Here is a 9258-nt window from a genome sequence, read left to right as displayed (position 1 = left end):
ATTTAAATGACCTCTTCTCTGATTCGTTGCCTGTGAATTTACAGCTAAATGAAAACAGACGGTTTAAACAAATTTATATCTGTTTATGTGCTATATTAACTGGGTAGTAAAACTTGAGCAACATTTGTGTACTGCATCAAACTTTTTTATTAAAAAAGTAAAGAAACTTCAGGTTTTATATTATGAGACCTTTTACACTTCAGTGCAGCGGAGCGCAAGTGTTTTTAATATTAAATATTACCCTCTTGTGGTGAACACAAGGTCTCTTTTTAAAGACCCCCGTTCATCATGTATTGAGTGAATGATTTAAGGTAGAATTCAAATGTAAACATCAAAAACACACACACACACACACCAGGTGTATGCAGTAAAGTAACAGCACACAGCCTACCATGATTACAGGTAACATAATGCGTCATTCTCAGGAAGCGTTTTCTAAAGGCCCTCAGAGATGCCCACTCAACAGCTGGACAGACAGAAGACTAGCCTAAACAAAGCACGGATCTCCCTCGTGGACTGAAGCTCCCCAGGGGGGTGTAAAACTACCCTCTTACTACAAGACTCAGCAGCCTGCCTCTAAAACCTAATGATAAGGCACAGGCCTAAAGGGGGCTTACTACATCAAACCCTGTGTGGGTTAACTAGGGAAGTGTTTTTATCATCCTGGGCACATTAAAGTGCTTATTTACCCAAACATGAATTATATCATGGTTATTTAAATATTAAGAAAATTTTATACCATGGTTATATGGATAATACAAAATAAAAGTGTAATAAAGCAATTACACCTAAGTTTTTATTACTACAGCTCTAAGGTGGCTTAACACTGGCTCATTTACGTTAATGGGCTTTTACGTTAATTTACTCACCTGGCTAAAAAAAACAAAAAACATAATGAGTAATACTGAGGTCAGCAAAAATGTCAGAAAAAAACAGGAAAAACATCTCTACAGGGACTAGACAAGCTGTGTGCATGTGCACTTTTACCGTGTATGTGCCACAGGAGCTAAGTGATTAGCACGTTCCCATTTCAGTTCCCATTTCAAATATTGAGATGGTATCTCAAAATATTGACTTAGTATCTCAAAATATTGACTTTGTATCTCAAAATATTGAATTAGTATCTCATAATATTGAGATAGTATCTCAAAATATTGACTTAGTATGTCAAAATATTGAGATAGTATTTCAAAATATTGAGATAATATCTCAAAATATTGACTTAGTATCTCAAAATATTGACTTAGTATCTCAAAATATTGAGATAGTATCTCAAAATATTGACTTAGTATCTCATAATATTGATTTAGTATCTCAAAATATTGACTTAGTATCTCAAAATATTGACTTAATATCTTAAAATATTGAAATAGCAGTTTACTTAATAATAATAAAAAAGAAATTTGCTGGATTATTTTTATTTTTAGCTGGCGGGAATGGGCTTCTATACTAATTTCCTCCCACAGCCCAAAAAACATGGAAATCAGGTGAACTGGATACTCCAGAGATGGACGCCGTGTCGCGTTCCCATTCATTAAATGAAAATTAAGCCAAAATCTTCCGCCATGTGGAGAGACAGCCTACTCATTTGAATAACCCCGCCCCTGAGAGCTGCAGAGCGGAGCTGACGGTCTGTTATTGGTCCCGGCCATAACCAGCTCTTTTAAAATAACCACTTCTTTTTTAATAGAGCTGAATAACGTTTTAAAAAAACAATATAAAATGTGACAATATAAGCAGAGGTTACACTAGCTGTTGCATTTAAATAATAGAGGTAGAATTACAGTATTTTAGAAAAAAACGTGATTGAAAGTTGTTCTGTTTTTCCATTGAAACCTATGGGGATGGGTGTGGTTACACAGCTTTCTGCAACCGAACAGCAGGGGGCGTCTGACCTGTGGTGGCTTCACTTTGAAGAGACCATGCTCTGTCCAGCTATACACAGTCTATAAGATACTCTAAATTGACTGTGTGACTGTCTGTGTGCCCTGATATGCACTGGTACACACATATGTTTAACTTAATAACTCGGTGTCAACAATGGGTGGGACAACACAGTAAATTATTATAATCATTAAAAGGAGTGTCCACAAACATATGGACATATAGCTCATTCACACAATGGGCAAAACTGATGCCAGCAGAAAAATACTGTGGTCATGTCTCTATAATGTGTGATGGCGTAATTATAGTGAGATGTGTACTTGCACATTTTAATCAATACAAAGCTTGGAACTGATTTGTTGAGTATCAAGTATATGAAAAAAGCTGTAAACCGTAAAGATCAACGGGTTTGTCAAGGAGCAAGCACAAGAGCACTACACTAGTGACCAGTGAACTGTGTCCTAAAGGTAATAAGGTATTGACGAAAGCTCTGGTGCCCTCTAGAGGCCAGTCTCATTTTTACCACTTTATGATCATTTTTACATTACATTTCGCAAGGAAATATTAAAACTCGAAAATTTGTAATGCATGAAACACGCCAAGGGAATTTTTCCTGGATCTATTATTTTTATTCACTGGCCAATTTTAACTTTCTTATAATTTTGTAGTTGAGGGAATTTTCAAGTGGGGTCACTCTTGCCTTACATACGTCAGTAGAATTTCTTTATCCTAATAGTTGTTTGTAAACTGTGGGTGTGTTCAAATACAAACAAATTACTAATACTAACTAGTTATTTTCAGTATGAAGTATAAACAAAAGCTGAATATGCTCAAATGTCTATTTTTTCACATTTTCTCTGTGGGTGGCACTTACATATTGATTGATCTGTCTTTGTGCAAAGTGGACCTATCAGTATTCTCTGTGGGGGTGAGTTCTTGCAGTGTGGGATGTCTGGCGTCATCACTTTCTTTTAGTACAAAATGGGATCTTAGAATGTGGGGTTGGCTGGTTAGTACACAAAATATTATGTTCACACCACATTATTAAGATTAATATATAGTATATATCTTATTTGGATTCAGCCTATGTCTGAAAGGTAGCAAATGCTGCCTACTCAAACAGGAAGCAGGAAGCTAACCAGTCACATATAGTGACTGTATTGGTGATCTTTTCTATACTGAAATATGCTGCTATTTATCTTCTGTTTAAAAACACAAATTACTAAGATTCAATAGCACAGTTATTGCAGAGCTTCCACAATTGAAATGCATGCAGCACACATGGGCCTCAACTTTAAAGGCTCCACATGATAGATGATTGATAAGCGTGAGGGACATTAACAGAAGTCCAATAATCATGGGGTGCCCCTTCTGTGTGTGCTTGCCCCTTCTGTGCTTATGCTGCAGCTATTAATCACCTAAATCAATACACAGACCCCTTTGTAACAGCGAGTTCAATCCTTTATTTCTGCTGTACACTGAAATCATTTGGGTTTCATGTTAAAATATGAATATGAGACAATAGACAAAATATTTTAGCTTTTACTTCAAGGAAATTACATCTAAAACTAACACACCTTTTACCTGAACCCAGCCATTTTCTTTGTGTGAAAAATAATTAAAACATTTACTGTCAGGTGTGTTTTGTTACCCACGAATTTCCAAATACATTGATTATTCAAACAATAAATAGTGCTGTATGTCTAAGATCAGTTTTAGATTTGGGTTTTGTCTGTGCTTTCTTTGCATGTATAGTTAGAAGAGTGACCAACATAAAAACTAGATAACTGTTTATGGGTTAAAATTGCAATAGTGAAGCAGAGAAGATAAAAATCAATTACAGCCATTGAACAAATATTGGGAAAGCCTCACAAAAAAAGGCTGCAAAAGTTTAGTTATGCCAATAGGTCACAGGCGTGATGCAGTTATTGCGAGCACATGATTTGCAACTGTGTATCAGATCCAGATGGAAATGTCTGAAAATAAAAGCTGAAATGTTGAGCTTTTGTCTCCTAGTCATTGTTTTTATTGTGAAACCCAAATGGTTTCAGTCTAAAGCAGAAACTGAGGGATATATGTCCGTAAATCTCCCTCCAATACATTTGGAGGGAGATTTACACTTCTAAAACAATTTATTTACATTTTATAGTGTCAGCAATAAAAGTATTTAACCTTCTTTGTCTGTGATGCATTTAGAAAATTTCTCAAAATAATGTGAAGAGTGAATTTATCATTTAAACCAGCACCTGTATTTTCAGAATACCCTTGTTTGGCCCGCAAAATCAGTGAGTGAAACACGTTTGTTGAAAACAATGCAGTCTTTAAAGTTGCCATAAAGGTTCTGCAGCTTAACATCCCTACAATTTTCCAGCTGTTTTCAGACTGTTCTAGCAGTTTCACGGTAAAAGACCAAACCCCACCACCTTGACTAAAACCTGATTGCCTGGACTGGTCAACACAGATGACCTTCCATTGCGTCAAGGTCCAATCCAGAAGCTTGTTCACTCTTTTTAGCCACTTTTCACAGTTGGCAGGTCAGCAGCTGTGGTTACAAGAGGTCTTCTTTTGTAACCATCATGTAACATGTCTGATACTTATGACACAGTAGCTCTGTGTTGCTTCTCCCAGATGCCAAGGAGAACCACCTGACCAATAGTTTGGCCCTTGTCAGAATCACTCAGGTCTTCACACCTGACTGCATCTCCTGCATTTAACATGTTGACTACAAGTACTGACTGTTCAGTTATCCTCTAAGAATGATCTGTCTCATTAATATATAGCCTAGACCTCACCACCTCAGCACTGTACCATCCTGCAGTAGAGTCAGTAGAGTTTAGTCTAAGCACTTTTGGGCCCCTCAGCATGGCCCTTAATCCTCTATGCTCCAGGGGTGCTACAGCATGGTTGACCCTGCACTCTGACCCCGACATTCCAAGCTGGGAAGCGGCCATGTTGTCATATTCAGCACAAATGTTCAACAATGGTTGGGTTTGAGTATGGAGGTCCCATACTCAACACAACATTTATTGACACAAAATAAATGAAATAACCCTATCCTTAATGACCCTATCTAACCAGCACAGTAACATCATTTTGATATCAAACATTAGCCATTCATCTCATTTAGCATTGAGGCTAACACCCTCCAATCCTTACTGCTGAGTTTGGCTGTTAGCTAGCACTGAGTAGCTAGCCGCATTTCAATGTTCTGAACAGTTAGCATTGTCAGTTATCCAAAAATCACCATTTTTGGTTTCAAAAAAGCATCAGGCCAGATAATTTAAATGAATAGTTTTATACTAAAATAAAAATAATATTTTTGTTTTTATGATTTGAACTATTTTTCTTTTACTAATTTGGACTGTACTAAGTAAACTTTTCAACAAAATATGCTCAAATATCTAAATTCTACTAATATTTGCACCTCATTTTAAGCAGAGCTAGAATATTTTTGATTACAGAGCAACATTTTACTTTTTTTGTAATTGTTATTTTTTTATGTAATTTAATGTTACTAACTGATGTACATTATTGGGAGCTCTAACTCTAAGACAAATGATCCAAGTTGGCTCATCAGCTAAAGTTCTATTGAAGAGTACAGTTTAAAATACTTTGATGATGAATGTGATTGAAAACTATTAATTTAGATTAACTCATCACCAGTGGCGCAAAAAGTGGGTATGCAGCACATGCGACTTTATTTTACAGCAGTTTATTTATGTAAAATATAGTCAAATGCATTTTGTTGAACCAACATGACTTTCATATATTATTTTAAAGCTATTCTTTCATGTAAAATATAGTCAGATTTAATTTGTCAAACCAACATAACTTTTATATAATTAAGAGCTACAAAAGCCTTGCTATCATAGTGAATTCTAATTCTAATAACACAATTAACAATACTTATTAGTACTCATTAATACCGATATTGATTAAATATTGATTTGTTAAACCAATATGTCTTTCATGTGAAGCACACGGTGTGTTAAAATGATCCAACATCCATAAATAATTTATAACTATTACAGGAGAGCATTGGCATACTTCATCTATAAAGATTGTATTTTTGCAAGCTCATCTTTTATTTACGTAAAACAATTTGTATATCCCTAAACTTTATCTAGCCTAGACCTTTACATAAACATTTGCAGAAAGTTTTAGAAACTTTACACACCGCACATAATTTGTATTTGTCAACTACTGTATAAGGTATGCATTTGGTCACAATACCTGTATTCAGTTTTATCTCCTGCAAATAAAACAATAAATAAAAAAATTGTCAAAAACTGTACTACATTTTTATTTGAAAAGCACATTTGGCAACCATTCAGAAAAGTAATAGAAACTACAGCAACAGTACCTTCTGGAACACAAATGCATCACTGTACTCAAAGTAGAATGATTACAGAGCAAATAGTTCTGATACTTATAACCAGACAAAAAACTGTTTTCATCTACACATGAATACAGTCATATAAAAAAGTTTGGGCACCCCTATTAATCTTAATCATTTTTAGTTCTGAATATTTGGGTGTTTGCAACAGCCATTTCAGTTTGATATATCGAATAACTGATGGACACAGTAATATTTCAGGATTAAAATGAGGTTTATTGTACTAACAGAAAATGTACAATATGCAATCAAAATTTGTCCTGTGCAAAAGTATGGGCACCCTTACCCTTTTATTGATTTAAATACTCCTAACTAATTTTTACTGACTTACTGAAGCACAAAATTGGTTTGGTAACCTCATTGAGCTTCGAACTTTATAGCCAGGTGTATCCAATCATGAGAAAAGGTATTTAAGGTGGCCAATTGCAAGTTGTTCTGCTTTTTGAATCTCTTCTGAAGAGTGGCATCATGGGCTCATCAAAACAACTCTCAAATGATCTAAAAACAAAGATTGTTCAACATAGTTTTCAGGGGAAGGATATAAAAAGTTGTCTCAGAGATTTAACCTGTCAGTTTTCACTGTGAGGAACATAGTAAGGAAATGGAAGACCACAGGGCCAGTTCTTGTTAAGCCCAGAAGTGGCAGGCCAAGAAAAATATCAGAAAGGCAGAGAAGAAGAATGGTGAGAACAGTCAAGGACAATCCACAGACCACCTCCAAAGAGCTGCAGCATCATCTTGCTGCAGATGGTGTCACTGTGCATCGGTCAACAATACAGCGCACTTTGCACAAGGGAAGCTGTATGAGAGAGTGATGCGAAAGAAGCCATTTCTGCAAGCACGCCACAAACAGAGTCGCCTGAGGTGTGCTTTTGGTGTGCTTTTGCATACCTCAGGCGACTCTGTTTGTGGCTTCTTTCGCAAGGAGTTCCTGGAGGTGCTAAACAATAGCTGCTTTGCACTGTGAAGCTCCAGCTCATCCCAAATCACTCTCTCAGTTGGGTTTAGGTCAGGGTATTGTGAAGGCCATGCATCTTTTTGTTTACTAGATAATTCCATATGCGTCAGTTAATAGTTTTCATGGTTTTATTTTTTAGTCTACAATGTAGAAAATGAATTAAATAAAAAAATTAAGAAAAAACGCTGAATAAGACATGTCTAATCTTTTGACTGGTACTTATATATTTGCAAGCTGACACACCCCAAAGTTTGCCCAGATGAACGGCCACAGTTAGAAGCACCTGATTATTAAATATTACCTTTATATTTACCGCAGAGTCCCCTTTACAATACGCATAGGTGTGATTAAGGACCACAAGCATCCTGTGCACTGATCCTGCAACAACAGGGATTTTATCAAAAGCATGGAAATATATTGTGTTGTGCTGTAATTCCCGGCCTGATGGGAATTGTGTACAGGTGCATGCATGCCACAGTAACAGCCTGGTTACAGAATGCAGAGACTTAGAGACATTGCAGCTTTGCTTAAACCGTGAGCATCATCTGATTGCATTCATTGCATCATTAATGTCAAGAGCTCTACCATCACTAATCTGAATTTTAATTATTTATTTGTGGGTTTGATCGGTCAATTCCAATATGCCCAGCTAGACTACAGACAAAGTTGGCATTATAATATAATGAAATATAATATAATATAATATAAGATAATTGATTCAACCACAGAAATAATATTTTTTCTCCCTCAAAATTGGCTGTCCTTGGTGTTTAAGGTGCTGAACTGAGATAGAAAGCAGCTCTTTCTGATTAACGACTGGGTCAGGTTACTCGTTAATCTGCCAGCGAGTTTACGTAGTACTTTAGTTACGCACGGGTTTGGAAAACACTCTTTAATTAACGATCAATCTTAAGTACAAGTTAATGAAGTTCTTAGCGTTACGAAGCTTTCGGGAAACCCACCCCTGATAAAGCACAATGTGATATCAGTTGCCTGTTTTTGACTAATAGTCAGATAAGTGTTCCTTTTTAATAATAGATATTGTGATTTGAATTCATCTGTGCCTTTTTTCTATTTATTAATTGGCTCTGCAAGTGTGAGTAGGAGCATCTTGTTGATATGAAATAGAAAGGGCTAAAAACCTGGAGCCAGATAATATTGATATATCGAAACCAAACCGATACCGTGGCCCAAGAACCGCGATATAAACCGAACCGTGGCCACACTGCACCGTTGCATAACTAATTTCTACTATATTTTGTTTTGAGAAATTGATTTCACTCAGCAACGAGTGAACATTTAGATAGTATTTGCTGTTTTTGTCTGTTTCACATAATTTAGCCTAAAAAATTGACTAAAAGATATTCTCCAATATTATTTAGATTTTTTACATTTAAATGTTATTCACTTATTTGAGTTGTGTGATACAAGGTTTTTGTGTTACATAGACAAGATAAAGAGGTAACGATTGTTGCTTTTACATGACTAAAACAAATGTCATAACCTGTCAATCAACATGCTGCCACTTAAACATGATTATCATGCACAGATGTTTAAATTATAAATTTATGAAGACAAAAAAAAAAAAATTCAGTAAATACCAAAGCTTTAACAGTATGTCTTATTGAATATTATAGGTTTGGTATATTATTAGCGTTATTATTTCTTATAATTAATTATTAAACACACATTTGCGTAATCTTGTGTTATCAGAAGTAGCTGTCATCCTGCTCAAAGCTCCAAACAAGCCATATATAATTTTCTGTTGGTATAGTAACAATTTACACCTGCTCAGTAGGTGTAAGTATTTAGCAGCTACTACCTCCTAAGTACAGTAGTATGACAAATTTGGGCACCCCTGATAATTTTTATGATTTTACTTTAATGTCATTTGTTGTTTGGATCAGCAATTTAAGTTACATATATCATAAAGCAAATGAACACAGTGATATTTGAGAAGTGCAGTGAAGTTTATAGGATTTACAGAAAGTGTGCAATAATTCTTTAGGCAGGTGCATAC

This window comes from Astyanax mexicanus, chromosome 10 (assembly GCF_023375975.1).
Source record: "Astyanax mexicanus isolate ESR-SI-001 chromosome 10, AstMex3_surface, whole genome shotgun sequence".
NCBI lineage: Eukaryota > Metazoa > Chordata > Actinopteri > Characiformes > Acestrorhamphidae > Astyanax > Astyanax mexicanus.
The sequence above is the reverse complement of the archived record's forward strand: the minus strand, read 5'-3'. Positions refer to the sequence as shown.